Consider the following 25732-nt stretch of genomic DNA (forward strand, 5'->3'; position numbering starts at 1 on the left):
TAGTTGATATAGTATGTACTAAGGTATTTTGTATTGTAATTATGTATTTTTTAAAGTTTTGAAGATCATAGGGGTTCAAAAATCTCTTTGTAGGCTACACTTCTTTACTTTATTAAAATTAAAATAAAGTTTTTAATATTACAGTACATTAATATGTGCATACTGTACTTAATAATTTGTGAATTACTCATTCAAAAGACTCGGTAATTTTTGTTTTTCTTGTCGTATTTCACATTTTTGGGCAGTGATGGCCTGCCATCTTTTCATTAGGAGGACATCAGCCACCAGTGGCTCACTGCACTGTTTGACAAATCTTAGGGCACTCTATAGTAACAATACATGTGCTGTGTTTTTTGTGTTGTACTGTACCCAGCAGGTTCTTGTAAGATAAATTGTCAATATAGCTTTACCTCTAGTGCTTGAAAATCATTGTTAGCTGTCACTGTCACATGTATCATTTTCTTTGGGCTCCTCGGTTCTGTCAGTGTTTGACTGTAACACAGTTTAAATGATTTCTTGGTCTGTGATTTATTGCAAACTGTCCGTGACAACCCAATCGTCCATCTCTCATATACCCATGTTGTCGTATCTGGGGATTACCGTATCTGTCAAGTTCTGAAAAGTTTGACTCGTCTTCTTCAAGCCTATCACAGTTTCTGCAACACCTTGAAGAGTTTCTGTTTTCACTTTATCCCAGGCTTGCCCACAGTAATAAATTGTGCTTCATATTTACTACCAGTATGTCATTCATTTTTTTTTTTTTTTTCATCCACAACCTTACAGGACGATTCTCAAGAAATAGCCCATGGCAGTGCCATTTAAATGGTGTTGTTATGCCCTATCCAGTGGTTGAATCAGTCTGATTACATTTAGGGGAAGGAAATGCACAATAATATCATCACATTTTAACTCGGAGTGATGTGTAGGCAATTGTAGTGCATTTAAAATAAGTTAGAACTTTTGACAGTTCTGTACGGAGCGAGGGGAGGGAAGCGTAGTTGCCAGCGTGTGCTAGGCATGTCAGCGATGACTACAGTATAGTTTAGTGCCGGGCCAACTGGGCGTGGAAACTGGCAGACTCGCTTGACTGTGTGAATGGCAAGTCCGCCGATCTGTGATCTTCCTCAAACAATTTTGAAGAAACTACTCGGTAATAAACTCTCATTCTCACACATTTTATACTTTAATTCGTCAGCTTCTTGATGAACTGCCTATCATTTCGTTAATGGCCAGTTGTTATGATATTTCAGTTGCAGGTAAGCTACTGCAAGAAATTTTTAGATTGCAGTGAAATGTAGGTATCGCTATGAATTTGTGTTTGGTGAGTGTTAAGTTGACTGTTGCTGAGTATTAAATGTAGACAATATACTGAATTATTCTTTAAACTTGGAAGTATATCGCTGTCTGTTTCAAGTCTCGAGAAAATGGCATGTATGTACTTGTGCGTCAGTGAAAAAAAACTAGAATGAAATATTCACAGAATTCTCGTGTCCCACAAATGGTTTGAGATATCAAAACAAGATTTTGCCAAATGACAGTGTGCAAAGACAAGCGTTTCATGTCAAAAGATCAGTTATCTGTTCATTTTTAATTTTGTGTCCTGGGCCAGGTGTTTCTTTTGATGAAGCTAAGGATTTTGTAGTCAACATCTTGAAATTAACTCCCATCTCGTCAGCGTTGTAAATTTGGTCCTTACTGTAGTCTTGGGTTTATTCTTTAAACTGTTTTGAAAAAATCAACCACGTCTGGGTCTGAGGATAAGTTTTCTCCGTATACATTAAATTAATGAATCCTGTATCTGTTTTTAACCTGTCAAACCACCCAGAGTGTAAAGAGAAATCTTTTCTTTCCTCACCTAACAAGACAGCCAACATTTTAGCTTATACTTGCAGCAGAATATTGGGTCGGTGGTGGTGGTGGTGGTGGTGGTGGTGGTGGTGGTAATAATAATAATAATTCATGTGGTTCAGTTGGCTGTTGCAAGTCTTTCAGTTGGACACCACTTCGAGTTTTGTGTGTGTGTGTGTGTGTGTGTGTGTGTGTGTGTGTGTGTGTGTGTGTGTGTGTGTGTGTAGAAATTTAGCTACTGACTTCACCCATTCTGAAATGGTAGAAACACCAACTCCATAACTAACTGCAACAGTTTTCAGTTAACTTCCTTTTTATACTTCATTGGTAGCAACTAATTTATCAGTGAAAGTAATCACAAAATGCTTCCCTCCAGGGGGCTCGCCACTCTTTGGTGAGTTTGTGCTCGGTTACTATGGGGCCACAGCCTTTGCCGCACCTCTTCCCTTCCCACACTGCACAGCCTGTCCATCTGCTATTCATTTCCCCCTTCCTTGGGGAACACGTGTGAGATGTTTTTGGAAATGTGTTCTGAGGTTTTAGTAGCCTGACATTAGAATAGCTCCTAATCTGTTTTTTCTTTCTTTCTTCGCCCTCCATCTCTTACCCTTCCTCTGCTTTGGTGTTTGAGGTTCCTCTGTTTCTTCTTCCTCCTTGTGCACTCCTGATGTCCGGCCCACATGTTTGACGCATAGCAGGTGACCGGTTATTGCGTAATTCCCAGCCCTGGGTCGACAGGTAGGGTTTGCAGGTACCTGCTGGTACAGGCCAGGCCCAGGGAGGGGTGATTGCCTGGGATGTTACCTTCCCAGGTAGCCAATTGGTCCCTCTGTCAGGAGTTCTGGAGGTGTGACCTGAGGTGTGAACAATCACCTGAGGCGGTTTAGCCCGCCTCTTAGGGGGGATCCCTCCCCCCCCCCCCCCCCCCCCCCCCAGTTGAAGGAGCGCGCCATTGGGGACACTGGCAGTTGTGGGGGATTTTTTCGCAGTGAGCCAATCACTATCTCAGTCTGTCTATAAAACATAACTGAATGAGGCTAAAGAGTCACAGAATCTCCGAGCTGCACCTCAGTCACGTCTCAGTCAGTCTCAGTGTCACGTACTGGAGGTCAGTCCTTTGCTACAGTTAATCTGTTTATAATTCAGAAAGGTGTTGATGCAGTTGCAGTTGCAAGCCCTGTGAAATTGTGGTTCATTTATATAATGGAACTTCGCTTTTGGAGACCAATTGTGATTCTCATGTCTGACAACTGCTTGCAGCTTCTCTTCTCCGTGGCTATCCTGTTCGTGTCGAGTCCCATCGAATGCCGAATTCTTCGCACGATGTTATATGCTCGTTGGTGTGACTGAGGGAGAAATCCAAACTTATGTCTCTGATCAGGACATCGCTGCAGTCCATTGGATAATGAAAAAAGTTGGTGCAACATTAGTGGCTACACACACTCTTTTTATCACGTTTGATAGAGTAGTGCTTCCATCCGAGGTCAGAGCAGGCTATGAAGTCACCACAGTCTGACCGTACATCCAAACGCGATGTCTCGCTACGATTGTCGACGTTATAACCACACTTGCATGCTCCGTCAAAACACAGCCAGATATTTGGCTTGTGGTAGGGATGCTCTCAAGGGCAATTGCCTGCCTCCTTCCTGCTGTATCAGTAGCAATGGTGACCATGCAGCCTCATCTCAGGAATGTCCCACGTATCTCGATGAGCGGCTCGTCCCAGAAATTTGGGGGCAGGGAAAAGTACCATACCATGTCACTTGCAAGTAGTCGGTTAGTCGAAAGTTCCGCAGTTCGCCATTTGGCACTTACAGTACCGTTCTTACGATGCCTCACTCCACAGAGGACGTGGCCACTCAAACTTGTGACCTCAAATTCAGCACTGTATTTGTAAAATTGTCCAGTATCATGGTAGCGTTGCCATCCCCATCTCTCCCTCCTCCAGCTGTGCAGCAAGCCACCAAATAATTGCCCTCGGCAGTGAAATCGTCGGCTTCACAACTGGCAGGCCGGAACGGACAACACGAACATTACTGCAAAGACCTCTTACGTCCCTGCGACCCACAGACATCTGAGTGTTCATCTGCCTACTGCAGGGACTCTTAAGAAATCAAACAGAGACACAGTATTCTCCTTCCCTGACACGGAGATCCCCTTCGACGGTGTCGCCATGTGATACCCTCGACCGGCCGACCTCCATTTCGGTGGTGTGCACTACGTGCTGTTTCTCTGCCCTGAAATCTGCAACTGACAAAGTGAGAATGGTGACGCCTCTGTAGATCGTCTGCAAAGCCTGGCATTCGGCAGCCACTGAGGTGTCATCCCCTCATTTGTTCCCTGCTCCCCTTTTCCTGTCATGACTCACATCCAATGGAACATTTGCAGCACTAGATCCGACAAGGAGGAATTACGGCTGCTCTCGGATTCACAGCACCTGCTTGCTTTCTGCCTCCAAGAAACAAAATTGTGTCCTTGTGCGTGCGCTTTGACCTCTTGCATTTCCTTTCGGCTTGCCCCCCCCCCCCCCTCCCTCCCTGAGGGTGGCATTCCATCTCATGGGGGAGTCATGCTGCTCATCTGATGATGTTCATAACTAGAGCATCTCACTGAGCACTTGGCTGCAAGCTGTTGCAGCCTGCATTTCCTTCCTCACTTCACCATTTCGCTTTGCAGCATCTACATTGCTCTGTCATTTGGTGTCATCAGGGCAGGCTTCCTGCAACTTATTGGTCAACTCCCTCACCCATTTTTGCTGCTCGGTGACTTTAATGCATGCCATCCCCTTTGTGGCTCTTCTAGAACCTGTCCGAGAGGTGATGCCCTCTTGGCTGATTTCCTCAATTAACTCAACCTCATTTGTCTTCACACTGGAGCACTCATGTTCCTTTCAGGACCAATGCACATCTAATCCCATTTGGACCTCTCGTTATGCACTGCCCAGCTTGCTCGTCATCCTGAGTGGTTTCTTCTGACACGTAATTGAGTGACCATTTCCTGTGTGCTCTCTGGTTGTGGACTCCAACCCCACCTACATGTAAATGCAATTGTCAGCTTTCTAAGAGCGACTGGAGGCTTTACTCCCACTTGGCAACCTTTGACGAACAAAATTTTCCCAGTTGTGATCACCAGGCAGAATACCTTACAAATGTTATACGTACTGTCGCAGAACATTCCATACCTTGCACTTCATCTTTAGCGCACAGTGCCCCGGTCCATTCGTGGACTGATGCGTGCTGCGATGTGATGCACACGTGTAGACATGCGCTCCACATTTTTTACAGTTCTCCTAAGATGGTGAATTGTATTCACTGTAAATAGTTGCATGTGCAATGTTGTCACATTCTTCAGGATAGCAAAGAAGCCAGTGGGATTTCGTTTTCTAGTTCTTTTAACAGTTTGTCAGTTTGACCTCGTGTGGAACAATCTCAGACGGCTCTCTAGGACCAGTGTCCATTCCTCAACTTCTGACCTGACTGTAGCAGGTGATGTCATTGTGGGCCATATTGCTATCTCCAATCCTTAGGCAGCTGTTTTGCAGAGATTTCACACTCCACCCACTATCGACCTGCTTTCCTCCATTGGAAATGAGTGGAGGCGACTCAGTTGATACTCTTCTCCTTTCAGAATTGTGAATGTTATATCACACTGTCACTTCATCCTGATCTTCCACCCCAGAGCCAGATGATATTTACGTTGTTGCAGCACCTCTCTTTTGCACGCAAGCACTTTCTCCTTCATAAGTACAGTCACATTTGGGGAGATGACATGTTTCACAGATAATGGCATGAAGCCACTGTCATACTCAAACCTAAGTCAGGTAAAGACAAACACCTTCCTTTTAGCTACCACCCCACGTCTCTCACCAGCTCTGTATGCTAGGTGATGGAGCGTACTATTCACGGCCGGTTGGTACGGTGGCTCAAATCTCGCAATCTACTAATCACTGCACAATGTTGATTTAGAGGCCGCTGTTCCACAGTTGACCGTATTGTCATATTGTCAACCCTTGTCCTGAATGGTTCTCTGTGGAAGTATCATACTGTGGCCATGTTTTTTGATTTGGAGAAAGCCCAAGACACCTGCTGGAGGACTGGTATCATCCATACTTGATGCACATAGGACTTCAGAGGCTGCCTGCCCTATTGCCATCAGGAACTTTTAAAAAGCCAAGTTTTCGAGTTATGTGTGGGGCTAGTTTTGTCAGACACCATTATCCAGAAAAAAGGGCTGCCCCAGGGCTCCTTCCTTAGTATCATCCTCTTTGCTATAGCCACTAACCCTAATACAGCCTGTCTCCCACTATGCATCTCTGGCTGCCTGTTTTTCATCGACGACTTTGTGATCTATTGCAGTTCTCAGTGGACTCGTCTCCCCGAGCAGCACCTTCAGCAATGTCTCGATCATCTTTACTTGTGGAGCATTGACAGTGGCTTTCACTTTTCCTCTGATCAAACCGTTTGTATGAATTTCTGGTGGCAAAATTGGTTTCTTCTACCATCTTTGCATCTTGGACCTGCTGCTCTTCCATTTGCTGAAACTACAAAATTCCTGGGGCTCATGCTCGATAGAAAACTTTCTCGGTCCTCCCACGTGTCCTAACCTGGCCGCCTGCTATACACGTTCCGTCAGTGTTGTAAGTGTCCTCGGGGGTACTTCCTGGGGAGTGGATCAGACCACCCTCCTCTATTGTGACTGATCCCTTGTCCATTCGAAACTGTAGTAAGTGTTTCGTTTATGCATCAGCACATCTGTCCATCTTGCACCATCTAAATACAATTCACCGTTGTGAAATCTGTTTGGTCACTGGCGCCTTTTACACTAACCCGTTTGAGTGTCTCTGTCCAGAAGCTGCCAAACTACTGGTGGAATACTAGTATGATGATCTCCTCGGCGGATACGCATGCCGTTCGTCTGCCGTGCCCAGCTATCCATCCTGTGCCTCCTTCTTCTATAACTCCCTTCATTGCCAATATGCGACATGTCTTTATTTTTCTGTTACCTCCCAAAATTTGCTTTTGGCTATTGCTCTGGCAGCTTAACTTCACACTACCTGATGGGTGTGGACCCTTCACTGCCTTGGCTTCGTGCAGTGGCCCATGTTCGTCTTGAACTTCATTTGCTTCCTAAGGAGACTACACTGAATTCGATCTATTGCTGCAAGTTTTTCGATCTTCATATGCAACTTAGTGATAGTACCTTTATGTACGATGGTGGCTCTAAGACTGATGATTGTATCGGGCGTGCCTTCATCATTTGCAAGGACAGTTTCTAATATCGGCTTCTGGAACACTGCTCAATATTTACAGAAGAGCTCTTAGCCCTCTATAAGGCCACACATTAATGATGTCACATGTTCAGATTCTCTCTGTGCCATTCAGAGCCTCTCTGCGCTGTACACAGTCCATCCCTCAGTGCAATGGGTCCAAGAAAGCTTCCACTTTCTCACTCTTTAGGGAGCCACTGTGATGTTTGTGACTGAGGAAGTCGGGATGAGGGGTACACTTACCATGGAAGATCAAGGCCCCTATAATGTCACTCCTTGAACATAACTACTACCAAATCAATAAATTAACAATTTATTGAACACAATATTTATAAAACAGCTAAGAGACAATCAACTCGTGATCATCTTTAAGACAATACCAAAATGTCACAGATTGCTGCCATGCTTGAGAAACAAGCTAATTACAGTTACCAAAACTGACTTAGAGAGATGAACCACAGAGATTTCAATACTTAAAGGAACAAATTACAATCAGAAAGTGATTTAAAGAAATGTGGCACAAATAATTTTTTAAAAAGAGCACGTCACAGCTTCTGTGCACCAAAGCGGAACGCAGTGCCACTACCACACCCCCAAACTCGCAGAAAACTGGAACACAGAGACAGCAAAAGACACAGCAAACACCAACCAAATGTCGATTAATATAAGTTAAGAGGTCAATAAACAACAAATAAATGAATAGTCAGTTGCTCTTTTACTAATACTGAGTGAGTGCATTCAAATAAATGCACACGTATAAAATTCTACATACAAGTGATTCTTTTACAGAATACGAGCTTTTATTAATAAGTAAGTGAGTGAGTGCTTTCAAATAAATGCACATATATAAAGGAACTACGTACATTGACTACCTTTACAGAATACGAGTCTTTATTATAACTGAGAAAGTGCTTTCAATAGAAGTGACCCAAATTTTACAGCAATATACGAGGTATGTCGATTTGTTGGCAGTCAAGATGCACTGAAAATCTCATAGAGACAATACATAAACTTTTGGATACTGTCCTAAAAACCCTAAATACAACTCACACACTTCTGAGCTAATCAGCTTCCTAATAGTAATCCAACCAGTGGATTTTTAAAAAGAAATAGTAACTGCTGGTCTCCACGCGGTTACACACTTTGCCGGCTGCTCTTACTTCAACAACACGTACATTAGGGCAACAGAGCAACAAGTACACTCGCTGCAACGAAAATTGTTGAATGAAACGAAGGTACCAAACTCACTTATACCTTTGATGGAGAGTGTTGTTAGAGATGGTCTCCAGGGATGGGTCTCATCGAGAAGACAGGCACTGAAGCAACAGTGCCTGGAGTTGACATCAGGCAGGTCCACCATAAACTCAAGACTGCCTTGTGAGGTAGACCTGCCGTGCCACTGCTGGCCGAGCATGCGTGTTTTCCTCTTTCGTCCATGCAAGCAAGTCCTTGTGCCTCGTAGCGAGTCCAACCACACCTGCATCGAGCGTCAAACACCTGCGCGATCACAACAGGGTCAAAGATCCTAGTACAGCCGGGTAATCTATAGAGTCGTGCCAAAAAGCTGGTGTGGGCACCATGGCTCAATGTTTGTGGATTCCTGATCACACCAGTCTAACAGGAGCCGAGACTGCTGACACTGCTGCCAAGGCTGCAGTCCTCCTACCTCGTCCCACTAGCTCTTCCATCCCTTCTGATGATCTCCGCATTTCTGTCTGTGAGCAGGTGGTGTCTCTTTAGCATAATCTCTGGTCTTCTCTTCACGGGAACAAGCTGTGGGGAATTAAACCTCTCCCAGTGACTCGGCAGACCTCCTCTCGGCCCTCTCGACGCGAGGAGATTGTTTTAGGTAGGTTGCATTTTGGGTGCTGTCATTTTAGTCGTCATTTGTTAGGTGGTGGTGCCCCATCTCTCTGTGCTCATTGTTGCCAACCTTTGACAGTTTGCCATTTCCTGACCGAATGCCTTTTTTTAAATCACTTACATTCTAGTGTCTGTCTGCTGTGTGAATTATTGTCCGTTTTAGCGAACGATGTGCAGGCTGTCAGCCGCATTTTACGTATTATCCATCACAGCAGTGTGGCGAAGGACATTTAATCATTATGAAGCTAGTATCTGTACAGATATCATTGGTGATATTGCAGCTCTCAAAGAATGAAGTTACTATGAAATCTAGACCTTTGCTGCTTTCGGGCGCTGATAAACATCAACGGGGACAGTTGAAAAATATGTGCCCCGACCGAGACTCGAACCTGGGACCTCCTGCTTACATGACAGACGCTCCATCCGACTAAGCTGCCAAGGACACACAGAATACACACATACTAGGCTGAGGTCGCAGTATAGAGAACACTGATTAGGCGTTTAAACAACTCAAAACTGTCATCTTTAGATCAGGATACAAACATGTTGTTTCTATGTGATTCTTAGGTTTCTCCTGGTGTATTTCTTGCTCGAACAGTCCACGTGTGTACTGCCGCTCCATAGTGTCCAACGGGCACAATATTTTGGCGCTCAGACATGTTGCCATCATCAGGTGCACTGATGAACTGAGCTCCTCAGGGTGGGCGGTCGTCTTAAATCCCCTCCCCTCGCGAGGCGTTTTCTCCACAGTTGGCGTCTGTGGTGGCGTCGGTGTAATTGCCTCGTCTGCCTTAGTCGCCCATTCGTTTCCTTTGCTGAGCGTCTTTTTAATTGACTCAATGCTGGTTCCCATGCCCTGCTGAGGTTGTAGCCGCAATCTCGGTTGATGAGTCCATCCCTGGTACTAATTTTGATAGCCTCTCTAATGACACTGTCCCAGTATTTAGATGTCTTTGCCAAGACCTTGGTATGTTGGTAGTCCATTTCGTGATTTTTGGACAATCAGTGCTCTCCAACTGCCGACTTGGTGGGGTACCCAAGTCAAGTGTGCCTCTGATGTTCTCGGCAACAATCTTTAGTGGTCTGTCCAACATAAGTCTTCCTACATTGACATGGAATCTGGTATATGCCGGCCTTCCACAAACCGAGAGTCTTTGGCACTTCCCAATAATGCTCGCATTTTGTTTGGTGAGCAAAAGACAGTTCCTACTCGGTGTTTCCTCAATATTCATCCCATTTTCCCCGATAGTGTGCCAGTATATGATATATAAGCAGTGGATACCTCTCTATCTGTGACTTCTTCCGTCTCCACACGCTGTACTGTAGTGGTGGGGCAGAGTGTGTCTGATCTGCCATTCTGATTACCCATTTTACTGGAATACAGTTTTGAGGTGTTCCAGCTCTTGGGTCAGACACTCTGTGTCAGAGATGGTGTGCGCCCTGTGCACCAGTGTTTTTACCACCCCACTCCTCTGCGCAGGGTGGTGGCAGCTATCAGCATGCAAATACAGGTCGGTGTGCATCTTCTTCCTGTATACTCTGTGGCCCAGGGTGCCATCCACTCTTCTTTTGACCACGACGTGCAGGAATGGTAATCTTCCTTCTGCTTCGGTCTCCATAGTGAATTTGATGCTCAGATGTATGGAGTTCAGGTGTGTAAGGAAGTGTAGGAGCATGTGCCTTCCATGGGGCCAGGTCACAAATGTGTCATCCACATAACGTAGAAAACAAGTAGATTTCCATTTGGATGACGACAAAGCTTTCTCCTTGAAGTACTCCGTATAGAAATTCGCGACCACAGGCGAGAGTGGGCTCCCCGTTGCGAGTCCTTCTGTTTGTTCACAGTATTCTACATTAAACAGAAAATACGTGGAAGTCAGAACATGCTTGAAAAGGTCGGTCGTCTTCTAGTGAAATTTCTGTGTAATAAGCTCACCTGACTCTCGAAGAGGCATCCTGGTGAATAATGAAACGACATCAAAACTCACCAGGATATCTGAGTCTTTCAGCTTGAAGTTGTCAAGACGTTCTACGAAATCCACAGAATTAAGCAGAGGGTGTCGCCAAGAAATTGACACCTCAAAGACCTGTACTGCCAAGACTTTATGGACTCCCTAAAGTACACAAAGAAGGGGTGCCGTTACGCCCAATTGTCAGCAACATTAGGACATCTACATGTTTGCTGGCCAAGTACCTGGCAGAATTACTAAGTCCTTCTGTGGGTAAATGCCCTCATCACATTTGTAATTCTGTGGAGAGAACACCTCGTGAGGGGAGGGGATTTAAGATGGCTTCCCGCCCTCAGGAGCTCAGTTCGTCAGTGCACCTGATGATGGCGACATGTCTGATCACCAAAATATTGTGCCTGTTGGACAATGGACTCGTAGTACACCCGTGGACTGTATTATGCTGTTTCTAAATTGGGGGAATAGGTAAGACACTTTGACATTATATTATTAACGTCCTTAAGGAAATTTCACTTAGTTGTATTTAACGGTGTTATCACTATAATGACTTGCTTTGGTTATTCCCTCAATTTAGACATCACATGTTAGTATTCTGATCTGAAGATGACCATTTTAAGTGGTGGAAACTTCTAATCAGTGTTCTCTATTACAATATTTGCCAGATAAAAGATTTTGATGAAGTCTGCAACAGACAGATTTACAGGCTTCCATCTCCATTCTGTTGGGTAATTATACCGTGGAAATTATTCCTTGATGTCTTAATACATCCTATCATCCTGTCCCTTCTTATTATGAATGTTTTCCACATATTACTCTCCTCGCTAAGTCTGTGGGTGACCACTTCATTTCTTACCTTGTCAGTCCATCTAATTTTTAACATCCTTCAGTAGCAGCATATCTTAAATGCTTTACTTCTCTTCTTGTCCAGTTTTTCCACACACCATGATTCACTTCCAAACGATGCTCTGCTAAGTCCTCAATTATTTGGTGGATGTATTCCAATCTCTGTCATACCCTATAGTTGTTTCCCTCCACAGCTCCACAACTTGATAATAAATACAGTTGGGAAGGGCACACCACAGAACTGCAGAAACGCCTTAACAAATCTGTATTTGCAATTCGAGTGTTAGCAGACATAGGTGACATAAAAATGAAAAAGCTTGCGTACTTTGCCTACTTTCATTCCATAATGTCATATGGTATAATATTTTGGGGTAAAAACAAAAGTTTTCAAGAGTCCAAAAGCGTGTAATACATATTATTTGTGGAGTAAATTCATGAACGTCCTGTAGAAACCTCTTCAAAGAACTGGGTATACTAACTACTGCCTCTCAGTATATTTACTCATTAATGAAATTCATCCTAAATAATATCTCTTTTTCCAACAAACAGCTCAGTTCATACATACAATACCAGGAACAAAAATGATCTGCACAAGGACGTAAAAGCACTTACTTTAGTTCAAAAAGGGGTCTACTACTCAGGAACACACATCTTCAACAATTTACCAGTAAACATAAAAAAATTAGTTACAAATAAAGATCAGTTTAAAAGGAGCCTGAAAGACTTACTAGTGGCCAACTCCTTCTACTCCATTGACGAATTTTTTAATAGAAACAACTGATGTATTGTATATATTCATACTATTAGTATTGTTATTTCAGCTTAAAAAAAAAAAAAAAAAATTGACATGTTCCACATCCACGAGGATCTCCTCAGCACGGATCTATGGAACAAAAAACTAATCTAATCTAATCTAATCTAATCTAAACCACAGAGGTTATTCCTTGATGTCTTGACAAACATATCATCATCTTCTCTCTCCTTCTTTCAGTGTTTTTCATTTTTTTCTTTCTTTGCCAGTTCTGTGGAGAATCTCCTCATTCCTTACATTGTCAGTCCACCTGATTTTCAACATTGTTCAGTAGCACCACACATAAAGTCTTTTATTCAGATTTTACAACTGTCCATAATTTAGTACCATACTATGCTCTGTCCAAAACATACGTTGTCAGAAATTAATTTCTCAAATGAAGATCTATGGCTGATACCAGCAGAATTCTTGTGGCCAGGAATGCTCTATTGGACTGTGGAAGTGTGATTTTGATGTCATGCTCGCTTCATATGTTGCATGTTATTTTGCATTCGAGGTACCATAATTCGTTTACTTCACATACTTCGTGGTCAGCACTTTTGAGAAGTTTATTGCTGATCTTGTTACTGCTGCTACTCATTACTCTCTCACGGTGTCATGCCTCGAGTCAACAGTGACTGTAATGTGCCTAGCTCAAAACATAATTTGTTGTTGCTAGCATCTTTCAGGTGCAGGAGGGCCTTTTAACTTACGAAAGTTTTGAGGAAACTGTAATTACTGGTTGTACTTGGAGTAATTGCTAATAAGTGACATGGCAGCTCAAAAAATCTTGCCTTCGTATACGATAGAAATTTGTTTTGGAATATTGGGAACTCCAACATGGAGAAACGTTGAACTTCCAGGAAAATCCTTTGATGAGAGAGTGTTGCCACTCTGTTTACCACCCCAGCAAAGTGAACAGTGGTCGCTGCCTGCCTCGTAGTCTGAGGGACGTATTCTCACTTCACACTGGCGGTGACATCACACTCGGTTACCCAGTGAACTTCTGTAATACTTTCTCGTGGAATAATAAATGTGCAATTAAGTTGCATCGAGGACAAGCAGTTTAAGGTTAACATGTTACTGGTTACTCTCTTTGTTTATGACAATACATATTAAATAACATTTGTTTGTTTTGTGGTAAGTTGGAATTAGTCGAGGGACTGATACGCAAAATATGTTGTCCCGCATTGGCTGCCAATAATGCGACGAGTTCAGATTGATTGAGGGGTTAATGTCAAAATGGTGCTCTGCTGGGTGCTAAAATGTATCGAGCAAAAACTGGATACTCAGATGGCGCCATATTGGATGCCAAAATGAAGAAAAATTAAAATACTGATTCACTGATGAGGTTACAAATATGTAGTGAATTCAGAAATCATAAGTACATGTGACCATTCACTTAGAATGTGTTCAAAAATGTTAAAAAACTAACAGGGATGAATTTAAATCAATAGATAGACCAACGTGCGCTGGGTGCTAGGTGCTTTGTGAAAAGAGTGGTTGTCCCCCCCCCCCCCCCTCCTCCCCTTCAAGAATATGAATTTGGCACTCCCTAAAATTGTTGTCTGCATGCTTCAAATTCAGCATGGCACAAAACATTAAAGTTGACTAACGAGATGACATATTTAGGGTTTTTTAAAATTTTCGTTTTTTTCTTTGAGTACATAATACTGTTCGGAAATCCATGTCTGAGTTACGTTATAAGTAGAATGGAAATAAATTTCATATATGTTGATTATTTGGCTTTTTATTTAAACCAGTGTTTCAAGTGTATGTGTTGAATGATTTCATTCTGGAGTGATTAGTGTCCACCCTCGTGATCTCTGTTTATATGTGCACTTATAACGATCAGTTATACAATTAAGATATTTCCTTTTTTTTTTTTAAATCAACAGATACATTCTCTGTCCAGGTTTTAGTATGTGTTTTGCTACTTTAGGTGACATAAAAAATAGTGAATAAAGACAGGAAAAAGTTCGTGATCCTTCAGTTTCTCCTGGCGTACTTCGTGACAGAGTTCATGGGTGAACTCTTTCATCGTGACCTTAACTGCGACTTGTAATTGGTGCAGTATTCAAAAAGATCTGCTAACCAGGTTTGAGAGTGCGTGTTGATCTTTTATGGATCATCCAGTCACCATTTTTGTGTGTTGGATTCACTGCACTAGGTGATGTGAAAAGGCAGAAATGTTTGTCAATGAACTGTAGAAGATAAGCATATGCTCTATTGAACTTTGTTGCAGTTTTTTTTTAAATATACCAGTTGGCACCGCACCGATTTGACGTAGTTCTTATGGTTTGTGCAGTATATTTCGAAACAGCACATTACCAGCAAACTTTCTGGCACCTTAGTTCACTAATATTACATCTTCTTATTCTTTATGTAACCTAAAGCAGCAACATATATACCAAAACTTACCCACAGAATGTTTCTGTTGGTTAAAAAGTAAAGTAATAAATCTAATGACTGGTCTGCGAGTAATAAGTGCCCATGTGTGCATACCCAGGTGTGCGGTTTTCACTGTCATTCAGATCATTTCACGAGGAAAGATGATTTTTGGAGGATATAGGCTGTCAAGTGTCCCTGAATGATTTTCATGAGGAAAAATATATTTAATTAAGTTATTATCAAAAGTAAGAAATAACTTTTGCATTGACCAGTACTGCACCTACTGCTGCGGAATGATACCGAACCTCTCACATGATATTGAAACTTCTACAATCATTTTCTAATTAATGTACGTCAGTGCACTGTACCATTTACAACATACCAGTATTGCAAAATTGATACAAAATTTCTCATTAATTGTTTTTACTGGCCACAAATGATGAAACTGGAATTCAAAACCAACATATTTGTAAAAATAGACAAGTCTTTCCGATTTATTAGTAAAATATGGTGATGGACAAGTGACAAAGTACAATTTAACTCAATAATCCAAATTTTTGCATTTAGGTAAGCAGCCTTAAAGCATTTAACTCTGTCGCTACATGTCTCATATAGAAGTGATTTGTCATCAGAACACATTTGTGTCAGACTTATCTTTGTGCTAAAATAAAATAGTTTCACTAAAACAAGAAAAAATGGAGAAAATTACTAATGTCATACTAAGCACCAGTGCATAACATACATCAACAGATTTTTTTCAAAAGAGAATGGTCTGTTATGTTGCGCACCCACAAGGTAGCAGGAATGAACACCCGCATACTGTCCATGAAAACATGCATTATCTGATGCAAAGTTTTAATAGTGCCCTGGTGCTATGAAGATTGTTTATTGTTTGTTTTGTATTATTTTGCCTCCAGAGTCAGTACTTTCTTTAGCCATTGAGATCACATGTTTATATAGAATACGTAATTATACAAAGAAAATACAAAATTATGTATTTACAGAGTGGAAATATCAAGCTTTTACCACAACAAATGTTTAACAACTAGAATGATAAGTAAACTAGACATATTTATTAGCTCACACAGCTTATAACAACTGATACAGATAAATGAAAATGAATGCTAGAGCTTTTTCCATGTACGCTTAAGAAACATGAGTCACTTTATACAGAAGAATGTCTTTAGAAACAAAACGAGATGCTGATAAAGGGAGAAGGTAACCCACACTCACCAAAGTCCTCCGAAATTTCGATTGTTATTTGACAGACAACACAAAAACAAAATACGGTTTACTTAAGCTTCTGATTCGGAATCACACTCACTTCAAGCAGAATCGTACATGATGATGATTGTATGCAGATGTAAAGGGTGTTAAGAGGAATGTCATGTATTGTATAAACAATGAAATCTTAATTCACACAAGCTGTCTAGTGGAACGAGATATTGGTTGATAGTACACTTTTGATCATCTGTAGAACAGTTGTAATGCTAAAGTTGTATGATAGTGCCAGACCTAACTTTTGAATTTAAATGACTGCTCAGTAAGGGTGTCGTTCGATACCGCTCTTGACAAAACACGAGGTCAAAAATCATGTGCGACAGAAGTAGATTTAAGCGCTGAGTGTCATTCGTGGTTAACTTTGTGTATATCTTAAATGTCTGAACTCAGAAAACAGTTCGTATTTTTTTCAGGAAGAAAAACACGCAACATTGAGTACTGAATATTCTTCGGGTCCCGAGTAAACTAGGGTGTGTTGCTAGCTTAAGATGGAAAGTTTTCTTTCTGTTTTTCTTTTTTCAACTATTTCACTCCAAGGAAAAAACTGAATGAACAGCTGCACGGATTGCTACCTCAAAATCGACGACGATTGTCTTTGGTTCGAAACAATTCCTTTATTCGAACAATCCTGTTTAACACATTCGAAAACACTAACTTAACTTGCCATCTTCTTATCCTTCAAAAGGCAGAAAGACCAGAGAGATTCACATTTGATTGCTATTCCATGAATTGTAAACAATTGCAAGAAAAGTTTTCTTAAGTGCTTTATGAAGCCTCATAATTGGAAAAAAACCTAATGTTTTACGCTAACAGTGTGAGACATCATCAAAATTACAAATATAATGAAAGGTAGTAAGATGGAGTACCATACATAAAGCTCCAAATTTAGCTGAGCATATAATACCTTCAGTTTCATCCATTACAGTTAAAATTAAGGTTATATGTTCTTCATTTATCGAGACAATGTCTGGCACATGTGGCCAAACGAGCTTCATTCCTTGTTTCCTGAGATATTTGACGTATATTGTATCGCTGCCTGAACCACAACTGCTTGCAATTTGAGCAACATATGACTGACATTTAGTTTTCTTTGTTGTAGGCACATTAACGATCACAAATGAGCCTTCATCTGTAGACCGATGGTTAATGTACGTATTCCTCAGTTCCTCACTGTCATTTGTATCAATACTGTTTAAAAAATTGTGTATCTGCAATCTTGGGGTAAGAATGACTAGTGGTCAATGAAATCCCAAGACAGATAAATCGTGCACATGACCTCAGAAATCAAATATGGTGGCAGTAACAGTGTGGAAGAATGCAGCGAGTACACACATTCGTCGGCTCTAGGAGGGTGCAAGGGAGAGCTCTGCGAGTCACCTTGCACTTACTGTAAGACTACTTGACCAGAGATTTGCGTGATAAATCAGGTATCCCCACGATGCTGGATCACGTAGAACAGACTGCCCAGCAGTTCTGTGAAGCGTCGTGGCAGTCTGACGGTGGGCTAATTTAAAGTCTACATCTACATACTACATACATACTCCGCAGTCCACCATATGGTGCGTGGCGGAGGGAACCTTGTACCACAACTAGCATCTTCTCTCCCTGCTCCACTCCCAAACAGAATGAGGGAAGACTGACTGCCTATATGCCTCTGTGTGAGCCCTAATCTCTCTTATCTTTGTGGTCTTTCCACGAAATGTAAGTTGGCAGCAAAATTGTATTGCAGTCAGCCTCAAATGCTGGTTCTCTAAATTTCCTCAGTAGCGATTCACGAAAAGAACGCCTCCTTTCCTCTAGAGACTCCCACCAGAGTTCCTGAAGCATTTCCGTAACACTCGCGTGATGATCAAACCTACCAGTAACTAATCTAGCAGCCCGCCTCTGAATTGCTTCTATGTCCTCCCTCAATCCGACCTGATAGGGATCCCAAGCGCTCGAGCAGTACTCAAGAATAGGTCCTATTAGTGTTTTATAAGCAGTCTCCTTTACGGATGACCACATCTTCCCAAAATTCTACCAAGGAACCGAAGACGACTATCCGCCTTCACCACAACTGCCATTACATGCTTGTCTCACTTCATATCGCTCTGCAATGTTACGCCCAAATATTTAATCGACGTGACTGTGTCAAGCACTACACTACTAATGGAGTATTCAAACATTACAGGATTCTTTTTCCTAGTCATCTGCATTAATTTACATTTACATTTATCTATATTTAGAGTCCGGGAAGTCAGCAGCACAGACGATGGACCACCAGGTGGCCTACCCTGTTTCGGCAGTGAGACAGGCAGAAAACAAATGTCAATGCTCCAGGTGCAAAGAGGACAAACACGACAGTTATGTCAATATAAACACACTGAGAGGGAACACAGGAACAGTGACACAAAACTTAGCTGGTGCAAAAAGGGATATTTATGGCTGTCCTTTTAGGGAGGATCAGGTGTTAATGTCTGCTACTTGTTTTCAGTTAGTCTGTGTACATACCATTCCTTAGATTAATTTTCTGAAGTCTATTAGTACATAACAGGTTGAATACAACTATATTAATTGGATTTACCTCTTCAGGGATCAGTGGAGCATACACTATGACGTTGCTTTACTTATTAATCTGAAATGTGGTAGGCCCATAGGCTTGTTGGATTACTCAATCGTGTAATAAGAGGCTTGTACTTCAAAAAGTATGTCATACATATGCAATAAAAATAACAGGAAAGAGGAAATTGGTGCTAGAATAGGCACAAACAGAAGTGAAATACGTGCGAGCCTCACTACATTATTACAAGACAAAAAATATCTTGTGTTAATTACCTTAAAATATCCTCATAGGACAGATATAATTACTTCACAGGTATCAATAGTCATTTTGCTAACTGCATTTGGTGATACATCACTGAATTTCAAGTATTTGAATTACTTGCCTGTTGCCAGAAATATTAGTTACAGCTAATCTCTTGTTGGCTGTTATTGCTTCTCTCATGAAAGTATTTTGTTCCTATATTTTGTCACATCAAAATTAATAATTTTTTGTAAGATGCAGGAATCATCCGAAAATAGTTTGTCAAATTGTTAGATCCTTGGTTGTTATTTTAGTCAGGAAATTAACATACATGACACTCCCTTCTTTCAGCCATTCTCTCATTTTCCACCAGCTGTAACTAATATAGTTGTGTTCAAATTAATGATATCAGTATAATAGAAGGAAACATTCCACGTGGGAAAAATTATATATAAAAACAAAGATGAGGTGACTTACCGAACGAAAGCGCTGGCAGGTCGATAGACACACAAACAAACACAAACATACACACACAATTCAAGCTTTCGCAACAAAGCTTGAATTTTGTGTGTATGTTATTTTTATATATAATATAGTTGTGATACTCACTTGATTTTGGGTGTGAGTCACTTTCTTATTTTGAACATTTGACAATCTAGTACTGTCAAATATTTAATATATGCAGCCCCTTAAAGCAAACATGGACACACAGTGAGCCCAGTGTGGATGTATAGTACCTCTCTGTTTGCCAGCATAAGGTGAAAGCAATAAGCCTGAAAGTGTAATGGTCATGGTCTTTGTGCCCTAATCCTTCCTCAGGACAAAACGGACGCTCATTATGTTGTGGCTACAACAGTAACCAAATAAATCCAAATGAATTCTTGGATTACTAATTTATATTACGACCTACTCACTTACCACCCAAAACGAGTCTACCTGAACGGTGCTTTCCTCTTGTTTCCTATGTACTAACGTGCTTGCTTTCAGTGCCATACCTACTGGGTTTCTGAGAATCTACAATGTAACAACAGCTGGCATTGCAGTCGTTACACTATTATTCAGAAAAATACAGCGTGGGCCTTATGTCAGCTGTCAAAATTACAAAATACAAATACAAATTTATGTCAACATTGAAGTATGTGTAGCATTCAATGAAAGTACTAAAGACACTAGGTGGTTTCCATACTGTTAAAATCAAGCATTACTTCATTTCAACACTGACTGACAAATTTTGCCAGAAATCCTCTGGGCTGTCGGTTTTCAAAATCAACACGGATTCGGTCTTTCAAATATTGAACATCACAAACCTTTAGACAATAAACAGCTTTCTCTACTATACCTCACACTGAGAAATCAACATGCGGTATCTGGGGTCTTGGAGGCCATTGAATGGCACCCCATCTGCAAACCATACATTGAAGTGTTCATTTGAAAAGTCTCTCACAATAACTCTGTATTGTGGGCCTGCTCTGTCTTGTTGCCGTATTAACTTTTCCTTAACCAGCATCAGCTGTTCAAAAAATGGTCTGTTTTCCAGTTAAAACAATACTTCTTGAAGCATATAAGGTAATTTACAGAACTGATTAGCCCACCGCTGAAAAATCCTTGCCCATACACTCACACCAGTAGAGTTTAACTTTGTTTCCACTCTCACATGGGGATTCACTGAATCCGGTAGACACAGGTGTGTGTGTGTGTGTGTGTGTGTGTGTGTGTGTGTGTGTTCACTCAGCCACTCACCCGAAAAGTAGCTTCTTCACTTCAAATACAGCTTTTGTAAAACTTGGAAATTATCAATTATTGATAATATAATGTAAATGCATAGATAAAAAAATCTACTCGCCAAGCAACGGCTATGTCCCCTGCCACCGCTTGGTGAGTAGATCACATTATTTAGTAAAACTTGGTATCAGGTTCTTGTCAGATTGTGTACAACTTGCAGAATTTCATATGACTACCCAGGTTATCTTCATTTAGGTCTCAGTTTTTTAGCTTTTTCTATATCCCTTGTAGGACTGTTCTTGCTATACCATACTAAGTGGGCACTTTTCTTTGAGGTTTAGTCATTGGTTGCACAAAACATTGCATGGCAATATTGATATTGTCTTTTGTAATGACTGTCTTTGGTCTGTGTCAACAAGGAAGCTACGGGGCCAGTATCTCCATTTGCCAATACCTTACTGAGATGGAGATTTGATATTTGCAAAATGTTCCACAACCAAATCACAAACATCACTGTAGTTGTGGTCATGTTCCACCATGTCTGCGAAACAAACCCACACTGTCCTGTACTAGTTATCAGTTGTTCAGATAGCAACATACCAAACTGCTAGTGTCAGCTGACGTATGAGTACTACATAGTCAAGTTCACAATTGACTACCACTTCACTATTCAAAGCAAAGACTAACGATTGTTAGTGATAACTGAGTTACGACTACCCCATAGGGGTCAAAAAATTCCTGGACTTTATTCACCCAGTATTTGAGAAAGAGAGCACTTAGCAACTCGCATCATAATTTGGAACCTATACAAATTTTTTCTCGCCGACAAACTTTACAGAGCAATGCAAGAGGAAAAAAAAAGTTTATAGTTTACTGCTGTTACTCTGGTCGTGCAATAAAAGTACTGCATGAGGTATGATGTTGCAATTTACTACTCCTTTACTATTAACTGCATTGGTGACACTTTTTGCTGACAGCATGCACGTACAGCACTGAATGTAACTGCAAAATTATATCATTGTATGACACGTAGTTCATGATATGACCTCGTAAACAATAAGATGCCACATTATTTATGGCTTGTAAATTTATTATTTCTTTGCTGCTAACTCTATTTGCAATAAATTTTGCAGACTACATCCACATACGTCACTGAATATACCTACAATATTACATCGCAGTATGACACACAGTTCAGGAGACGTGATGTCATAAACATTAAGCACAATGCCAGATGCTGTGCAATATGGCATTCAACAAGAACACACAGCTATAAATAAATAAATAAATACCTGGACTAAGTTAGGTTCCTCTGGTAGTACTGTATAAATTGATAGCATCACTCAGTGTAAAAAAAAAAAGAATTCTTAGGTCACCGCTGCAGGTTTTAATACGAGTGGCCTTCCGAGCCAGGACCAGAGGCCAGCGAGAGGTTGCAGCAGCCACTTCGGTGGTGGCCTCCCTCTGGCCCCCGGCTGAAGTCGGGAACAAGCTCTCCCCATCCGGAGGCAGCCCACCCTCTTGGAGCAAGAAGCGGAAGATACAGAAGTAAGCAGAAGACTCTAGGAGAGCAGCTGAGGATCTTCAAGTAGCAACGAGAACATTTTCAAGAAATTCCGCGAGTATTCTTCTCTCTCTGATGCACACTGTGCGGAAAAAAAGCAAAATTTGTTGTGGTTTCAAGAGTCCAAAGGACTCGCAGTTCCTGCAGCTTGCTGCAACTCTCTTCTGGCGGACAACAGATTCTCCAGGGATAATCTGTTGGACGCATAGGACCGGTTAGGGACTGCCGTGATCCAGGGCCCCCTTCACGTGGGACCAGCCCGCGATCACTAGGAGTAGGGTCTGTCGTCTTTTGCCCCACTTCTACACGCCACCTGGGTAGGGTTAGGTACACACTGTCCTCCTCTGGCTCCTGTGGCCAGCATCCTGTCCCGTCAACCGACGACCGTGTGGAAGATGAGACGGTTTGTAACAGTTACCGCTAGTCTAGTTGCTCTTCTGAACAGCACTCCTATATTAGCAAACAATTTGCATCTTTACCTGCGGTCACTCGTACTTTAGGTACTTGGACTGTGCACGGCTCGACGTAGTCGTAGGGTCAAGCAGTGTACATCTATTTTTGTGCCCAACAACTAATGCACTACAAATAGCAACTGTAGCTGCCATATTGCAGTCCAATAGTATATGTATTGGCTAGAATTAAGAGTTAATAAAATGCACAGAAATAGAAAATAAACGTTAAATGAATAATTTAATAACAAGTGTTCTATTCAAAATTTAGTAATTGATGCAGATGACAGAGAATTGTTGAATGACGTTTATTCAAGAAATGAGATATTAAATAAATAGGAACTGCTCCTACGATGTTCAATTACAGACAAATAGCTTATCAAATGTAGTCAGGTTGTGTTGAGAGTGTTATGGGAATGATAGTAAAATCCGCAAACTAGTCACCAAAAGTACATGAGAGCTATGTCCATTTTGTAATCAAAATACACGAAATATTCACCACCTCAAAACAGTTCAGAGATTAACATGATGACTCACAAATTAATAACTTCAAGATGATGAGTAGACTCATATTTTATTCTCAGTTTCATAATACAAGTGGAAAAAGTCCGTCCTATTCTGAAGCACATTTAGACCCCTCGAAATATAAAGTCCTTTACAAAGTTAGAGTATTGTGGTGGCCATTCACTGCCTAGAGTCTGTCACTGACATGATGGAATAACACACACTTCTTGGAGCAGGTTTGTCTTCCTTCAAGCACAAATGCAAAAGTGTCCAGAGTTTCTTCCTTGAGGTTTGCTCCCCACTCCTGTAGTGTTCCGCCACTGTCTGCTTTTCCATTGGCAGAGATGTCGAACTTTACTGTCTCAGTTCAACCTCGGTCTGTTAAATACTGGGGCTGCCACACGTTTCAGTGTGGCTCGTGGTAGTTACTCGGACATTGATTTATCAATTTGCAGCCCAGGACTTCTACCATCAACTGGAGAGCACATGACAACCTGTGTGGCAGTAGCCACTTCCCCATCTTCATGTCACCGCCCCGGCATCAGGCCCGTGGATGCCTGCCCGGATGGGCTATAAACAAGGTGGACTGAGACACTTCCGCCTCTGCTGTCACCGTTGAATCTTCCCCACACAGTAACATTGATGTGATGGTTGAGCAGGTGGCTACAACAATTGTTTCTGTGGCAGAAAATGCGATCCCTCACTCTTTAGGGTGCCCCTGGCACAAGCCAGTCCCTTGGCGGTCGCCGGAAGTTGCTGAAGCAATTAAGAAGCGTCAGAGAGCTCTGCAGCGGCATGAGCGGCACCTCCTAGTCTTTAAACGGCTCCGTGCCTGCGTTCGCCAACCTATCAAATGCCAGAAGCAGGAGTGTTGGGATAGATACATCTCCACCATTGGGTGCCATACATCACTTTCCAAATTCTGGGCAAAGATCAAACGTATTTTTGGGTACCAGACACCAACAGGTCTTCCCGGTGTTACCGTAAATGGCGTGTTATCTACCTATGCAAACGCGATTGCCGAGCACTTTGCTGAGCACTTTGCTCGACCCTCTGCTTCGGAAAATTACCCCCCAGCCTTTCGCTCTCTCAAACGGCGGCTGGAAGGGAAAGTCTTGTCATTCATTACATGCCACAGTGAATCCTGTAACGCCCCATTTACAGAGTGGGAGCTCCCCAGTGCCCTTGCACATAGCCGGACACAGCTCCTGGGCCTGATCGCATCCACAGCCAGATGGTTAAACATCTCTCATCTGACTACAAGCGACATATCCTCATCATCTTCAACCAGATCTGGTGCGATGTCATCTTTCCATCGCAATGGTGGGAGAGCACCATCATCCTCTCTCCCTCTCTCTCTCTCTCTCTCTCTCCCTCTCTCTCTCTCTCTCTCTCTCTCTCTCTCTCTCTCTCTCTCTCTCTCTCTCTGTCTCTCTCTCTGTGTGTGTGTGTGTGTGTGTGTGTGTGTGTGTGTGTGTGTGTGTGTGTCAGGGCATGCAAGATTGATAGCTACGTATAACTATGTATCTAAGGCAGCAGTTCCAAACATGTGCATGAGGTCAATGCAAATGATGCAAAATAGGCTCCACAAGCAGGGATTATGTGCCAGACGACCTCTTGAAGCTTCTCCAAATCAAGTCTGGAGAGTGACTTGTCGCATGTGCACAAAGCCACTCTTAATGGATTAGGCAGTAGTGGCACACAACACTCTTTTCTGGTGGGACCCGATCATTCTCCACCGCGACAACCTCGATATGTGTGCGTGGAGGCAATGGGGATGACATTTACACCCTAACTGTGTTGTAGATTACCACCCTTATCGAGACCGTTCAGTCACGTTTGAGATAGTCATGTGTGACTGCAGAGCATCCCTTGTTGCAGTATGTGGGAGGATGACTAGTGTGAAATACTGGGATGAAATCCTTACACATTGTGACTGTGGTTTTTGAACACATTGAAATGGGATTCGCGCTGACGGACGACAATGCGTGCATCCGTCGTCAGTCTTGTGAACACTTCCCTCGTTTCTGTTCCCCCTCTCCCCCGTCAGTATTCTGACTGGCTTGATGCAGTCCGCCACGAATACCCTTCCTGTGCCAACTTTTTCATTTCGGACCAGAACTTGCAACCTGAGACCTCAATTATTTGATAGATGTATTCTAATATGTGTTCCTCTACAGTTTTTACCCTCTAAAGCTCCCCGTAATATCATGGAAGTTATTCCCTGATGGCTTAACAGCTGTCCTGTCATCCTGTCACTTCTTCTTTTCAGTCTGTTTCATATATTCCTTTCCTCACTGATTCTGTGGAGAACTTCCTCTTTCCTTACCTTATCAGTCCACCTAATATGTGCCATTCTTCTGTAGCACCACATCTCAAATGCTTCAATTCTCTTTTGGTCTGGTTTTCCCACAGTCCATGATTCATACCATGTAGTGAAGTGCTCCAAAAGTACGTTATCA

At 42.0% G+C, this 25732-nt stretch overlaps 1 protein-coding gene across 1 annotated transcript in view; it reads left to right on the plus strand.

The window, feature by feature from the left end:
- The window catches only part of LOC124552698 (zinc phosphodiesterase ELAC protein 1-like), a 68269-nt gene that overhangs the window by 41128 nt on the left and 1409 nt on the right, over positions 1-25732 (plus strand). The window lies entirely within an intron of this gene.

The sequence above is a fragment of the Schistocerca americana genome, chromosome 10, assembly GCF_021461395.2.
Source record: "Schistocerca americana isolate TAMUIC-IGC-003095 chromosome 10, iqSchAmer2.1, whole genome shotgun sequence".
Classification (NCBI taxonomy): domain Eukaryota; kingdom Metazoa; phylum Arthropoda; class Insecta; order Orthoptera; family Acrididae; genus Schistocerca; species Schistocerca americana.